Genomic DNA, 16,396 nt, shown 5'->3' on the forward strand with positions numbered 1-16,396 from the left:
TGTTTAAAAGTCGTTATCCATTAAGAAACAATGTAAAACAACGGAAACAAAGACTGCATCTGTGAGTCAGGAGAAGTGATCAATGTCATAAATATGATTGATCTGTCTGTGATGTGCATGCAAGCATGAAACACACACACACACACACACACACACACGAACAGGGAGGTGTTGAGCAGCAGCAGCAGCGACTGTTTCTTCACTGTTCATCATCAGTGCTTCACCGTGTGCCAGCTGCACAGCTCCATTGTTGCCTTGATTCTCACCCCAAACACACACACACACACACACACACACACACACACACACACACACACACCAAACACACACACACACACAGCTGTGAGAATAGAGGCCCTAATCCAATTCCATTTTCTATTGGAATTAGGCCAGATGCCCCTGTCGGTTTCTTGTATTACTTTTACTTTCATCATTTACACACAGAGAGAATGAAGCCAGAGACAGAGAGAGAGAGAGAGAGAGAGAGAGAGAGAGAGAGAGAGAGAGAGAGTGAGAGAGTAAGTGAAAGCATGTGTGAGGCACATAAATGTAAGATGAGAGTGTGAGTGGAGTTGTTCATGTGAAACAGCAGCGTGTTGTAAAGCACCGGGGCACTGCAGACCTATTTCTTGTCGGCTTGTGTTTGGACACAGAGAGGAATTATGGGAGCAGGGTGGGGTGGGGTGGGGGGAGGATGCCAACATGTTCTCCCGGACAGATAAAAATAGCTCGGAGAGTGATAGTGTGCCGGGGTTTTGGGGGGGGGGACGGCGACGACAACACAGCCAATAAATCCCTCCGCTCAGTGTGAGGCAGTGGCCCGGTGTGACTCACTGGAGAAATCTATGTTTGTGTGTCAAACAGCTTTTCAACGCCAGTGGCTGTGGAGCCGCACTGTCACATTCGGTTAAACCACAACATGGTGGAACTGTTGCTCTTTTATTATTATTACGACTCTTATCGGCACAGCTCAGCATCAAAAAAAAAAAAGTAGTTCCTCAGCAGCTAATGAAAGTCTTACAATCAAACTACACAGTACTGGGACCACATGACATACTTATTCTCAAAACTGTAAATCCAAGCGGAAACAATTTCTCTTTGGTTCCACCAGTGTGGTGTCCCTCAAGGTTCCTTCCTCGGTCCTTTCTGTTTTATAAGTTGCTCTTGAGTAAAACTTAAAGTCACTAAGATGCACCGCAGTTAAATAAAAGGCTAAATTAACATCCAGCCTTCTCACATTTTTCAGAAAACCAGACTTACCAGACAGATCTACGGTGGCCCAGAGAGCTCAAACGCACTGCAAGTTCAGGAAACATGCAAAGACACAAACGAACTGCAAATTCAGAAAAACACCTTCATCAATGTGACAACACCTGCGCTGCAAAAAAAATCTCAACAAATGCAAATGAATAAAACACGCTGCAAATTCAGTCTTCAAGTGTTTCTGCAAATATCTTAAAAAGAAACAAAAGTACTGTGTTATTTTAAACTTCAAATGTGCGTCCCAGCCCGGTTCATCACTTTTTTACTGTCCCCTGGAAACACTTACGTCGTCGATGTTGTAGGACTGAATTTGCAGAGCGTTTGTGTCTTACGCTGCAGTGAGTCGAGCGCTCAGGGCCACCGTACTCACGGGTCGAACGCACGATTACGATCACGATCCAAAGACGAAATCTAATCAACTTAAAAACTCAGTCATTTATGATTACAGAGGAACTCCTGGATGTTTGATTGTTTTAATCCTCATTAGCATTAGATTATTGTTTAAACTCTCGGTCAACGTTTGAAACTCTGCAGCCACATTTTCTCCCAAACGCCAAACAGTGTTAATACCGAAGCATCCCTCCTGATGTTTGTGGTAATCAATGCCTTCTGAATTGTCCATCAAACTAAAATCACATCAAAAGGCCAAACTTTAACCGTTCACATCATGTTTCTAAATTGTTTGACTTATTTTTACAAGCTTTTCTGCACAGAGAATAAATCTGCTTGAAACAAACTGCTTTTCATTACAATGATTTTTATCATTTCGATGTGAACAATTCACCGTGTCAACGTTGTTACATGAGTCTGGTTAATTTTAATGAATATGAGCACAAAGCAGCATCTCATGGTTCCACTCAATCCGCAAACTACCAGTACGAGCTCCAAGAGAGCCGTCATTAGTCAAATCCTGTTGCTAGGTGGACGTTTGAGATCATCCTCTAGGCCTCTTGAGGTTGGCCAACCGCTGATTTCTCTCTCCGCTGAGTTCCCACAGTTAACTCTGCAGCATCTGGAAATGTTCAGGGCTTTGCCAGTAAACCCCCCCCCCCTCCACTGTTCCTGCAGCCTGGTACAACGCTCTCTAACAGCGGGTGGAGACGCTTCTATATTTTCACCACCTGCCTGGATCCTGTCAGAATGATGGAGGACGCAGACCTCCAAGATTCACCCTGGGGGTGCGCTCTCTTATTTATCCAAGGTAAGCTGGCCCGTCGTTATTTACAGTTGCTGGAGAGTTTTCCTTTTTAGGAAACTGGGATGTGCTTCTGAAACACAGAAACTCCTGCAGCAGAAAATAAATAAATAAATAAATAAATAAAATTTGAGTTTTTAATAATGAAGGCTGAATGACGATGATGGACCCAGCTATTTCCCAGGGTGTCAATTTCCACACTGTAAGCCATTAATAATGAGCCCGGAGCAATAAGAGTGCCCCACTATAATTAAGACAAGGCTGCTTCTGCATCCCTTAGCTCCCTTGCAACAGTGAATTCTTTACACAGCTTCAAAGTGGCCGCAACAAACCGACCACAACCACACAAAGTGGACCGACTCCTCTGTGCTGATTTATTCTCTTTAAACTCCATGTGAGGAAGATTTTTGTTTTGGCACAAACTTGAAAAGTCCATGAACGACAGTTTTCTAGTTTACTCACATGACATGCTGATTGGCTACCTGAGAACTTGTGCTATATAAACTTTTAATTTCACACGTTGAAATATTGAATTTCACATGTGCAATGTTTCAGTTCGCACGTGCATGTGCCAGGCAACATGTTTGTAACTTTGCATGTGAAAGAGACAGTGACACAAGTGAAGTGAAACATTTCACGTGTGAACCTATAACCAGCATTTTGACCACATCCTAAAATGGTTTTGGCAGATTTTCATCTCGTAGCTGCTGCAGCTCGGTTGCATTGACACCTGCCTTTATTTAACCCCAAATATTCAGAAGCTCAGAACTGAATTAAAAATAGGGAATTAAATAGTAATGACATGTTTTTGTCGACCTAATTAGATTCAAGAATCTGCATATTTTCAAGAAGACGTCTGTATTGGGATTTGATTAAATTAAGAAATTTATCTGTGTAGCAAAGTACTGAATTCTTCACAACTGAACCTGCAGTTTACCGTTTATATTAATTTAAATATAAAGCATCCTCTGCAGCAGGATCCTGTGCAACTGCAAAACAGAGAGATGAGGTTTGAACAGACTTAATTAATTTCATAGAACAAAACTTTAGCTTGTTTCTACTAATGTGAATCACAGCCTGTATTTTCTTAGCTGATCTTAACACAGCTTCTCAATGTGTCATGCCGCCTGTCGGTTTGGCGTCGTCTTGACAACGTGTCTTTGCGTTTTCTATGTGGACAGAGATCTTTTTAAGAACAAAGGCGTTAATAAAAACACTGCACGTGTGAACTCGGTTTACTTTCCTTTGTGTGGTGATGGAATCCTTAAAATGCAGTGTTAAATTAAAATCAATAAAACTTCAGTCTAATTGAAGATTTAACGGTAAACAATCAGGACTGGGTGGAGGTTAATAAGTTCATTAATCATGTTTCACTTCAAGTATTACAACCTTGGTTAATAAAAGATCAGCGATAGAAATTTATATCACTTAATACTTAAAAGGAATCTGTACATTAAACTGCTCACAGCTGCATGTTTTCTTTAATCTGAAAGCTCTTCCAGGAACTCATGCATGGGGTTTTATAAATATTGTATTGAAATTCAATATTATCTTACTCTGACTATTGACCGCCGTGCCACCCAACACCTTTATAACGCTCGGATCAACTGAGCCCACCTTCTCTTTCACCCTCTCTCTTCCCGCTTCTTTCGCATCAAGCTGGACTCGACCTCTGATGTCATCATCAGAGGTCGTTGAACTTTTCAAACCAACTTTTAGCCACTTTTTCTTTTACAAGAAAATCACCTTTGCGACAAATGACCTTTGAGTGACTTTTCGGAACAAATCTCAGCTGCTTCCCGTAGAAGAGAGTCGCCAGTTCCGTTGTCATGACAACAGAAACACGTAAATGAGAACGGCTTCGTTGGAGATTTCGGCTGTATCAAAAATACTGCGTATGTGAGCACAGAGAGGAGGAGAGAAGAGAAGAGATGACGGACTGACACCAGCTGACACTAGGCAGAATGCAAATACAACGTGATGACATCATGAATATGCTAATTAGCGTATTAAATCGTGGATTTTTCGAGCAGGTTTTAGCCACTCTCCGCTGAAGGTAGCTGTGTCCTCAGTGTCGCACATTGACCATTCACGGTCCAGCCATACACTACGTCTTGACCTAGTCTTGTTACTCAAGCAAAGGCAAAGGCATGCGCACACACACACACACACACACACACACTGCAATATTAAACAGAGGAACTCTGACTGGTGGCTGCTGGTTTCCTCGCCCCCGGGGGCCTCGGCTCACAGAGACACTCGGCAGCTCCGCAGACTCGCTTCAGCACAGAAACGCTGAATGTGACTTAATGTTTGAAGTGAGTGGGTGTTTGTCAACTGTGGCTGAGACAGTGGCTATAATCTCCTGTGACAGCTTGTTAGGAAATCACACTGAAACAGCAGAAGTCACCTAGGGTTGTGAATGTGTCAGATTACCTCTTTAAACCTTAATTTATAAAAGGACACACACACACACACACACACACACACACACACACACACACACACACACACACACACACACACAGCAGTGCGGTACAACCACAGCGTTGTCCTGCTGCTGCAGCAGCTGGGGGCTCAATGTCCCACTCAAGGGCACCTAGATACTGGTTGTTTAGGGAGCAGAGAGTGGAACCCATTAAGTCTTCTCTCACACACACACACACACACACACACACACACACACACACACACACACACACACACACACACACACACACGACATGTTTGGGGATTTGAAAGGCAAAGGCCGCTGCTGAATCATGATTATCGGCTTATGATAATGATATGTATGTTTAAGGGATGAATCCTTTTCCTTTGGAGTATGTGATAAAATTGGCACAAAGTCCTTGACTTTTGTTTTAATTGTTGACACACACACACACACACACACACAAAGAAAAAAAGAAAGTGAACCTCCGCCTGAAAACACGAAGCGTAAGTCGGATTGTAAACGGACACGAGCTCCTCTCAACAAGAGGATTTCTGCTTCTGATATTTGATTAAACTGATGAATGACGGCACATGATTCACACCGGTTTCAGACTCATTAAACCATCAGCGACCCCTCGTTGTCATCCTGGAAGAGACGCTCCCATCAGGACAGAAGGGTTTCATTACAGGATAAAGGTGATCACTCAGAACAACTTTGTATTGATTTTCCGTGACCCGGGTCTCGTACGGTCAGACCCCTCTCTCTCTCTCCACAGCGCTGTGTCAGCACTGGAGCACGGTCTGGCTGCAGCCATTATCATTCTGCTCTCTCTGGTTTGTTTGCATTTCTTTGAAAACCAATCACAATCGTCTCGGGCGGCGCCGAGCCCAGGATGCAGTGACAACCACCTTAAAAATAAAGTGTGTAGTTCCCCTTTTGAAAAGATCTATTTCTCTTGTCATGTTGACACCAAATCAGAATCCACTGCTCAGCGCTTTCACACACGATGCCACGGAGCGCGGCTGGATGTTAACGGCTTGATGCGGAGCACCTGTGGCGAAGCGTCTGCATCCGTCATGTTTCTCCACTCAGTGTGATATATAATAAAGACATCAGTCCAATCCAAACGCTGTTGAGCGGACGAGTTGTCGGTCACCGGCTCCGGAGGGAAATATCTGAGTCTGCCGTTTGGTGCCGAGCAGGTTTGTTTTTTTTGTTTTTTGTTTTTTTTTTAAAAGAGCTTTTACTCTGAAAACAGCTTCCTGCTGTGCAGACAGAAACAACACTATGGGCGAACCAAAACAGTGAAGCTGTGTGCCAGACAAGCCGAACAATGAAGTGAAACTCACTATAAAGCTGAGTGAGGCCGAGGGGAATTCTCTATAATTTCATCACCGCTACAAAACCCCATTAAAACTGTCACTTCATACATTGTTATTGTAAAAATATTCATCAGGATCCGTGTGGTGCTTTCAAACTAATCTGAATGAATTATGTCTTTTTTTATTATTATGGGATTTCCTTTTTTACCTTACACACAACAAATCCCAGAGAAAAATGAATCCTTACAATGTCTGTGTGAGAAAACTGCGTCGTGCCAGTTTGCATCTCTTCTTGTTTTTACAGCTGTGAACTCGAAGCTCGGGGAAAAATAAACTCATATCACCAGCATTTTTTTTTTATTTTTTTTGTCCTTAAACACAAGAATGTTTGAGGATTATGGAAAAACCCTGAATATCAAAACAATTAAATTAGAAACAATCATGACATACAAGGCGTGAACTGTGGCTGGAGACGAGTAAACTGGACAAATAGCAACTGTTGCCACCAAACACCAGCTATTAGCTTCTTCTCCTCCTCCTCCATTAATCCTGAGAGATCTATATCTTACGTGCAAGATTTTATTATATTATTATGTGCACAAGATAAAAGCTTCAAAAAGATCTGTATCTTGTGTGCACAAAATATTAAATTATGCACCTTAAATATGATCTTTTCAGGACATTAGTGGATCATCACAATAGCTGAATCAATACTGCAGGAACATCAGTCACTCCTGATGTTCACACCTCTGGAAACAGCTGCGGTTTCCACAGTGACACTTGATTTCAGCTCGGAGCAGCAGTCTGCTGGATGAGCATCGGCTCTGTGACTCCTGCTCTCAGAGTGGCATCATTTATCATTTAGCCCCGCGGACGTATCAATAACTGCGTTAGCTAATCAATTCCGCTAATGAGGCTGAGTGATATAAAGGAACCCTGACTGTCCATCTCTGTCACGTCACGTACATGAACAGTTTAAACCCGCAGCCAACCATCGCCCAACTCATCAGTCCTACGCAGCATTTTAGCATCTTTCAGCTCATTGTTTCGGCTTTACTGAACACAACTTCCAAGTTTTAGTTAAACTGAACTTTAACGTTAAGTTTAAGTTTAACTGTCATTAACCGTGTGTCCAGCAGCAGCAGTCAGCTGTTAGCAATTAGCTAACTAGCTGGTGGAGCATTACTCTCAACTGTTTGCTAACAAGGTGATAATGTGTTCGTGTTGTGAGTGTGTTTCCAGGTTTCTGCTGAAAACCTGAACATGAATGTAGGTTTAAGGACATGAAATATGACGGTGAAATGTTTGAGGTATTAAATATGTAACACGGGGTCTCGTGTTTGAGTTAAAGTTCAACAGCCACCTCAGGGCCGTTGCCATTTCAGTTCTCAACTGACTTTAAAGTCTATTTATAAAGTTCAAAGTCTCAAATGTGCCACAACGGGCTTTACAATGCGTCGTGACTTTTATGGTTGCTGTACAAACAATTCCTACAGTATTTATTTAGTTTTTCCACCGTCGAGTCAAGTGACTAAACCAGAACTTCCACTGAATCTTTGCTCCTCTGGGTGCGATACAAATCTAACAGGGCCCTCATTATGTTTGCTTACAGTGTGTTTGACTCCTGTGACACCTCAGCATCTAGCCCACTAACACACTGTCATTATTGTACGAGCGCCTCAGCCCATGTTTCTACGCTCAAGGGCACTGCGCAAATGTCACGACTCACCGGGGAGAGAGCTGAGAGGCTCCGGCTCTCAAATCTATTACTAACAGGTAAATAGAGGAACAGAGCTCACGGAGGGAGAGACAGTCAGGAGGGAGATTGTCAAATAACAAAATGGTTTCAACTGTAAAAAGAAGGGGGGTCGTAGTGGAAATCATCATTTCCTGCTCAGACAAGAATCTCAGAGAGACAGGAAATTTCACTCAATAATCCCAGTGAGATTAAATGAGGTCCTTGCCCCTCAGCTCAGCATCCCCCCCCCCCATATCAGATAAACAGTGCTCCCCTCCGACACCGGGGCTGATTAGATCATGATGGCATCGCACACTCTGACAAGCAGAGGTGATTCATAAAGACTGATGCATATCCACGTACGATGAGATTCAGAAAGACAAGACGACGTCGGGCTCCAGCTTCAGAGGAGAGGATGAAACCCGACCGGCAGCATTTCCTCCTGATAACTGATGAAATAAAACATCTCTGAGTGAACAAGCTCCTGCGTTAAACATCTTATTTGGTGATAATAAGAATAATAATAATAATAATATGATAAAACTATTAAATTAAAGAACATCTTGAGGTCACCAGGTGAATCAGTTCCCAGGTGAGAACAGCACCGAAATCAACCAATTAAATCCAGTCAGGCTCTCTGCAGCCTGTGCACACAACTGATAATCACTAATAAACACTCAGTCAGTTTATTAGGAACATCTGGATAAAACTGATGTAGTTATAATCAGTTTGTATTAAAATTCGAATAATTCTTTTACACAGTAGACGACAACAAAGGCGCTAAAAGCACCTGATTGGACAATAGACACACTTCAACAGATGCTCTGGTTCAGCAGGTTGCAGGTATTGACCGTCAACCATCAGGTATTATTAGTGCATGAATCTCAGGAGACCGCTCCTTGCTGGTTTGCAGGATTTCAGAGTGTGGTTAGCGAACGCTGACCGGCATCGTCGTGTCTGCGCCTTTAATGAAGCTCCAGGTTCTCGGGGGAATAATCCGCAGTAAAAAAAAAAAAGGCTCCAGAAAGAGGTGAAATGCTTCCTCGAGATAAAGGCTCTATTGAATCCTTTGTTGCTTCAGCTGGAGGGACTGGAGTGTTGACTCGCGCAGGCCTTTGTCCCTCTTCACTTGGCTCAGCTTTTCTTTCTTTCTTTTTTTTTTTTTTAATCGACAATAGACAAGTTCAGCGGGAGCAGAGGTGACGAGAGCGGGCGACAGCGGCTGATTGGAGGAAGGTCAATCCTGGTGTAACTCCAACACCCCTCTTACCTTTGAATCAGCACGAAACCAATTGCGCTTCCCCATCGTCTTGAACATGTTGCCTAGCAACATTACATCCCTGCAGTGACTGTGTGCATGTGTATGTGTGTGTGTGTGTGTGTGTGTGTGCTGCAAGAGGATTTTCCATGGAAACGACAACAGCAGTACAAGCAGACACAGCGACAGTCGACTCACCTGGAAAGTGGCTGATGGGTAAAACACAAAGGCCAATAAACAAATGAGCTCACACATTTATCTTTGTTTATGGCTCATAATCTCCAAATAGGTTCTTCAGGGACATATCAGCAGCTATTAAATTAGCCGACAAGATCACTTGGAAGGAATCAAGACACAGATTGTTTCCTAAATGTTAGTGACAGCTCACGGGCGGGCAACAAATCTAATACAGCGTGTGCAGTCCCCGTGTGCTCGTTCTAATGACGCCTCGAATAAGGAGCGAGATTTGCATCAATACAGAGCAGCTGGAAATGAATCAGGCCGTTCAGGTCTCTGTGGGAAAAGCTCATCGTTCCCAATCGTTTCTCTGCGGAACACACCGGCAGCCTGACGGCTCTTTCACACAGGTCACAGTTTGACTAGTGCAAACACCCGACTACATGACCGTGGAGCTGTGAATGTAAAGAACGGGCAGAAATGCTTGTTTCTCATTGGCTGGTGGGCGTTCCTTTCAAACTCATGTACAACAGCAACAGTGAAAGTAGTTCTGTTAAACTCCTTGAACACTTCTTAGAGCCATTCGCCCTCCGGACTTTGTTTTCCTGTATTAACCAACATGAATCCACTGAGTACTGACATGTGTGAAGTTCAGAAAGCTGACATCTGTAATATTCTTCTATATACTTACTGATTCATTCCTGATTTTAAATCACTTTAACAACATTTTTCATGCAACTACATCTGTTAAAACAACATTAAATACTTGAGGATATTGGCTTCTAAGACATTTCACCATCCTAAAATAACAATAATAGAGGGAAAGCCGTGGTTTCTCTTACTAGAAAGGTATTTTCTTTAACTTTTCTGTAACTTTTCCCTCCTCCAACACATCAGCTGGAAACGGAAGAGAAGGGAATATGTTCAACACGGTAAAGAGCTTTTTGTTTTTGTCCTGATGCGGCCGACAGTTTTTAGTTCTTTCATATCAGTATTGATAATTAGCAATATATACATTTAATACCATTACTGAGGAATGGAATATATTCAGGTCGTCAGTCTTCAGGTCACATTGACCTCGACCTTTGACCTTTGACCACCAGAATCTAACCGGTTCATCATGGCTGTCCCAGTGAACGTTTGTGCCAAACTCGAAGAAGTTACTGAGATATCCTGTCCACGAGAATGAGACAGACGGACAGGATGAACAACACGCCTCCAAAGGGTCAAAGGTCAACTTCACTGTGACATCACAATGTTCCGCAGAAACTACCGCACTCTACTGCTTCAGTGTCGCACCTCAGGCGGTAAATGTCTATACAAAAGAACATTTACAAGAACTTTGCCTAAATAAATAAATAAATAAAGTTTTAAAATTTTAAAATTTTTTAAATATTTGATAAAGAAATAAATACAAATTACAAATCTCCAACAATTACCAGCTGAGATGTGCCTGTCCCGACCCTACAGGGCTGTGTATGAAACCTCAAAGACTCATGACATCTTCTGCTCTGAAGAAACAGATATGTGTGTGTGTGTGTGTGTGGTCTCTGTGAATGAATTCGCTTATGCTTTCTCAATAACTACTTGGCATATGCTTCCCATGCAGCCTATTACACGCCATCCACGGTGATAATTTAAGCAAACGAGTCGTCGTTTTTTTCCTCCATCTTCTCACACATTCAGCCACTAAACGGAGGCAAATGTGTTTATGATAACCTTTACTGTTGCTGTAGTCGCTAATGGCCGCCGTTATGGAGAGTGAAAAGTGGTAATTCATTAACCCTCCTCCGCTAGCTGTGAGAAACTGCAGCCAATAAAACAGCGCAGAGAGCAGAAATAAAACAATGGAGAATAGAGGAAGGTGGAAAAACAAACAGAAAGAGAGCAGTTTGGTTTGATGATGTTTTGCTTGATGAGAAACCTCCACTAAATCAGCACAAATTAAATCTTGTGTTAAATCATCATCATATATTAATGATTTTCCTTCAATAAAATGATTAAAACTTAATGAAAAAAGAGCAATTGCAAAGATAAAATGTGAGGATTTAATTGAATTACAATCTCTTTTCATCTTGAATCCTGTTTTATAAACCATCCATTTTCTATAATGACATCAGCTGACTCTGAACTCTGAAGCAAAGGTCACATGTGTCTGACGGTGCAGACCAATCGTATCGAGCCGCCGCAGCCAGAGATGAAAAGAGGCTGGAAATCTTCAGTTGTTTTTCACTCGTGTGTTTGTCCTTGGACTTTTTAGAAAAAGCGGCAGATAATTTCACACTTCTGATTGAAAGGAAAATCTCTGAATAGAAAATCCGTCTGGCCAGAAATTCTCAGACTGTGGCGTATTTGGTCTCTTTATTTAGAACCATGAATAAAAGTATTTTTCGTCAGTTTTCTAAACTTTTAGTGAACTCCAGAGGTATTCTGACCCGTTAGGAGCTGCCAGGAAACGAGAGGTTAGTCAGCGACAAACAAAGCAAATTGTGAAAGGAGAGATGTGATGAGCTTATCAAAAGACACAAGTTATTATAAACGGGAATCACTTCTGAGAACCGTGTACGATACAACCGCTCTGTCAACAAGGTGAGCGTGTGCTCTCTCTGCAGAAACCAACGCCCCGGAAAGCCTTGGATCCGGTACGACCTACTATAACTTTGACAACTCTTACAGCCAACAAGACCTCCAACCTAAACCACCAAATAGGTTGCATGTCCCTACGACCCATAGGAGCGCACCAGTGGTCAGGCGTACTGCACCTTAATCGTCATGGTAACAAATATAAACACACAGTTAAAGGCGCACATTGCCGGCGTATGTCACCCACCAAACCATAGACGGTAAATAAAGATGGATGTAGCCTCCGTAACGTCACACACAGGTTTCTGATGAGCGGTTTTGAAGCTCGGAGTGAGCTGCTCCTCCGTCGCCATCTTGGCAGCGTCTTGTCTCCGCCCCTAACTTCAAGCTAATCCAAAAAATGGGAAAAAAAGGTGGGTGGCATGTGGAGATGAGACTTCGGTGCATGCTGGTTTGTGGCAAATGCACACTCACCCACCTGTCACTCAAAGAGGCCACGCCCTCAATCCTCCGTAACTTTAAGTCTTAATAAAATATAAACAGGTGTCATGAAGAAGGAAATTAGTTCTAGAGACCAGGCTGCAAACATGTTTATTTCTGCTGTAAAGTTGGACATTTTAACATGGGAGTCTATGGGGACTGACTCACTGTTGGAGCCAGACTCTAGTGGCCATTAGAGGAACTGCGGCCTCGGAGGTCGCCGCTTGATCAAAACACATTGAACCTTTGTTTAGCAGGATGTGCCACTGTCCTATTTCTTGCAAATCAATTGTTCAGAAAAGCATTTGTTTCAGACACATTCACTCCCTCGATCAGCATATCCCGGGTCCTGTACACCGACTACTGCTTCTGTCCGTGTGCCGCGGCCAGTGCGTGCTATTGGTGTCAAACGATTCAGCTGTAACGTGAATCAAACTGACCTGCCACTACGATGAGAAACTGTCCCGTCTCTCACACAATTCTGAACCACTCTACAATAGGTTTTAAAGGATCTGACATCTACTACAACAGCTCCGGGGGGTGGGGGGGTGAGCGCTCCACTCATTAGCTTTGATTTGTAAAAATCAAAAAAGCAGTCTGACTTCTGAGTCCTGATGATTCACTGCAGAACCCTTCATCCCGTGAATCTGGTTCTAATGAAATCTTCTAATATAACAAGTTATAAAAGAAATACAGTCCTTGGAGAATTTTAGGTCATTCCTCGTGGCCTCAGTTGTGGTCTTCAAAAAAATAAAAATCAGACGGGTGCCAGTGTGATGTTCCTTTCCCAGAAAAACACTCTTTTATCTAAAAGGCCTCTTTCATCTTTTGTAAAATGTCTTAAGTCAAAGTTCTTTCATCCTCATCAAAAAAATAAAAATTCAACACTGGCGAGAGGATGGAGATTTGCTGCTGCTGCTGGTGTGTGTGTGTGTGTGTGTGTGTGTGTGTGTGTGTGTGTGTGTGTGTGTGTGCAGTCGGCAGTGACTCATCTTGTTTGAAAGGTAACAGAATCCAGCAGCGGAGTCACACCAGCGAGCTCTGTGCCGAGGTGAAGCTTCTGTTAAGAATTAATTCAGCGGTGCCTCCAGTGCTGCCTCCACCTCTGGAGCTTCATGCTGCAAGCAACAAACACTTTAACTGGAAACTGCTGAGACGGCGCTGAAGGTGAGAGCTCTTTAAATTACACTCTAAATAATTCTGGAGAAGTCGAGGAGAGACGGGGGGAAAACTCGCTCAACACACATGCAGCCAGCTCTTTAAATTTCACACTTGTTCTTCCACTTTTCTGAAGCAGTGACATGATGTTAGATAATGCTTAAAGAGAACAGTTCAATCTCCACTCGGATAAATCTACATGACGGTTTCTTTTAGACTTTGTTTCTAGTGTGTTTACATTTGTTTTCACCTCCGTTTGGACCCTGCGTCCTGTCAGGAGCTGGAAGAGCTTCACACGCAGGTCTGCTCGGGGGAATTGTTGAGATTTGGGAGGTGTACACATTGGCTTCCTTCTCCTTCTCCATTTAGATCTGAAACCTTTATGTGTATCTCCAGAGGAGCTCACTTGTTTCGAAGCTTTCGACCCATCGCCATCAGGTCTTCATCGTGGACGAGAAATCCCGAAAGGTCCCATGTTGTATAAAAGATAGATTTCCATGTGTTCTTTGCTTATAAAGCGGGTCTAGGTTCTATATTAATACTGTGAAAGGGAAACCAGCCGTCAGGACTTCTGTAACTTGGATCACTCGGAATCAACCCAGAATAAACAAGTAAGGCGAAGTACCTCCAGTTAATTCCCCTTTAAAATCAACCAGAGTCACAAAGTGGAAACTTTGGAGTCTCCACTATGATATGAACTTTGCACGCAATGTTTGTCTCAGAAAGTTGTTTAAATGCTTTTCTGAAACACCTGATGTGTGGTGACATGATCACATATCACAGTACACGTTGGTTAAAAACAAAAAGGTTTGTTGTTCTTTTCCCTACTTCGTGTATTTTGCCATTGAACTGAACTGTACGTGTAAAACTACGATTGAAATGTCAGTTGAAGTGTCGGTTAATAAGGGGATGAAATGCTCGAAATTTCAGTTGAGGGGAAACTGTGAAAGTAGCTGAACTTTTCATTAACGAGAGAAAAGATGAGTGCACTTGAAATGTGGTGATTTATATAGTAAGTGGTAAAAAAAATTAAATAAATAATAGTTGAAATTTCCTGAAACTCTGAAGCAGAAGAGGTGCAGAAAGTTCAAGTGTGTGCAGTGTAAGCAGTTAAAATGTCAGTTTTACTGTGAAATCTGAAAGAAGTTGAACTGTCAGAAAGGATTAAAAAAAAAAAAAGCAAACTAAAACATTTCTCAGCAAGTTGAAGCTCTGAAAGTAGGAATGAGCGCGGCTGAAATGACAGGTGAGGTTTGAGAGGTCAAACTGTTGAAATTTCCTCTAAATCAGCACTGAAGACAGTTGAAGTGTGTGCACTGTAAAGCAGTTGAAATGTCAGTTGACGTGGAAGCACCGTGTCAGAAAGTGAGTCCAAGTGTGAGACCTGAAACTTAAATGAACTGTCGGCTGAAGAATAAATATCAGCTCAAGTTGAAACTTAATGAGACAAGTGACTTTTATATAAATAAAAGACCAGGTCAAAACCTAGTGTAATTACATAACATATAAATCATAGACAAAGACTGAGCTACTTATAAACACCCAGAGAGGAAGTTAGAAGAGACAGACTTTATTTCTTTTTTGTACGTTATTTTTTTGGAGTAGTTTAGTCTTTATTTACTTCAACACCAGAACATCACAGACTTATTAGAGTATTAGATATTAGAGGCAGGTTTTTATATCTAACTCCCTCTGTTTGATATGTAGTCGTTAGTACGAAGCCTCGTTAACGATGACTTCTCTCTCTCTCTCTCTCCCTCCCTCTCTCCTGCTCTCTCCGTCTTATGTTCAGTTATTCCTCTGCCTCCTTTAGTAATAATGATACATGAAATCAAAGTAGTTTATTTGCTGTAATGGAGGTGAGGCTCAGTGTATTGGAAGTGCTCCTCCTCTTCCCTGCAGTTCCCGAGCAGCTATATCGTCTCTTATGAGAATGAAAAAACAAGTGCACAACCATACCCCCCCCCCATGCTCTACCCCTCCCATACCTGTTTGTTCGCATTTCACAGAATAATTTACATGTACAAATATTTTTACGCTTCTCATAACGACATAAAAGATTTCTGAAGGAGTGTTTTTCAAGCGCTGCTTCACTGCAGAGCTCAGCCTGTCCTTGATTCTCTCTCTCTCTTTCTCTCTCTCTCTCACACACACACACACACACACACACACACACACACACACACACACACACACTGACAATGGACCCGTCAGTCGCGGTCAGACTGGTCCGTCAGGAGCACCGGAAGAAATGTGTTTGTGTTTATTTTTCCGATCACACACACACACCACATGCGCTCCTGTAACTTTCACCAGCAAAATAAATAAATAAATAAATAAAAAACCAAACTGCAGTGATGACGATAATAAGCTCGACCGAGCGGCAGTCATCACACGACCGTGGTATTGCGGTTACGCCGTTACCGTCACAGCTCTGATTTCATTTCTCACTCACACACTGTAATATACTTTTGATGCCGTGCGAGCACCACTTCAAGTAAAGTGCACCTATTATTATCTGTGGAAGATGAAGCCTCCAAAGAAGTCAAATAACGTTTCAATAATACATCAGAGTTCCTCCCTCCGGCCTCTCTGCAAGACCTGGCTCTGCCATTATATCGTCCTCAGGAGGCGCACACACGCTCACCAAGGTCACAGAGAACCTGCACACTCAGCTGGGCACTGTGAGCGGACGTCCTGAGCTACTTGTTAGGCGTTTCTCTCGTTTATCGTATGCAAGAGCTGATGGCGAGCTTTCTCTCTCTCACAGAAACTAACACGTTTCTGC

General features: G+C 42.6%; 1 protein-coding gene across 1 annotated transcript in view; it reads right to left on the bottom strand.

Moving 5' to 3' along the window:
* Window positions 1–16,396, bottom strand: part of LOC111230559 (ubiquitin-conjugating enzyme E2 E2-like) — a 50,340-nt gene that overhangs the window by 12,790 nt on the left and 21,154 nt on the right. The window lies entirely within an intron of this gene.

This window comes from Seriola dumerili, unplaced genomic scaffold (genome assembly GCF_002260705.1).
Source record: "Seriola dumerili isolate Sdu_G_001 unplaced genomic scaffold, Sdu_1.0 BDQW01000273.1, whole genome shotgun sequence".
NCBI lineage: Eukaryota > Metazoa > Chordata > Actinopteri > Carangiformes > Carangidae > Seriola > Seriola dumerili.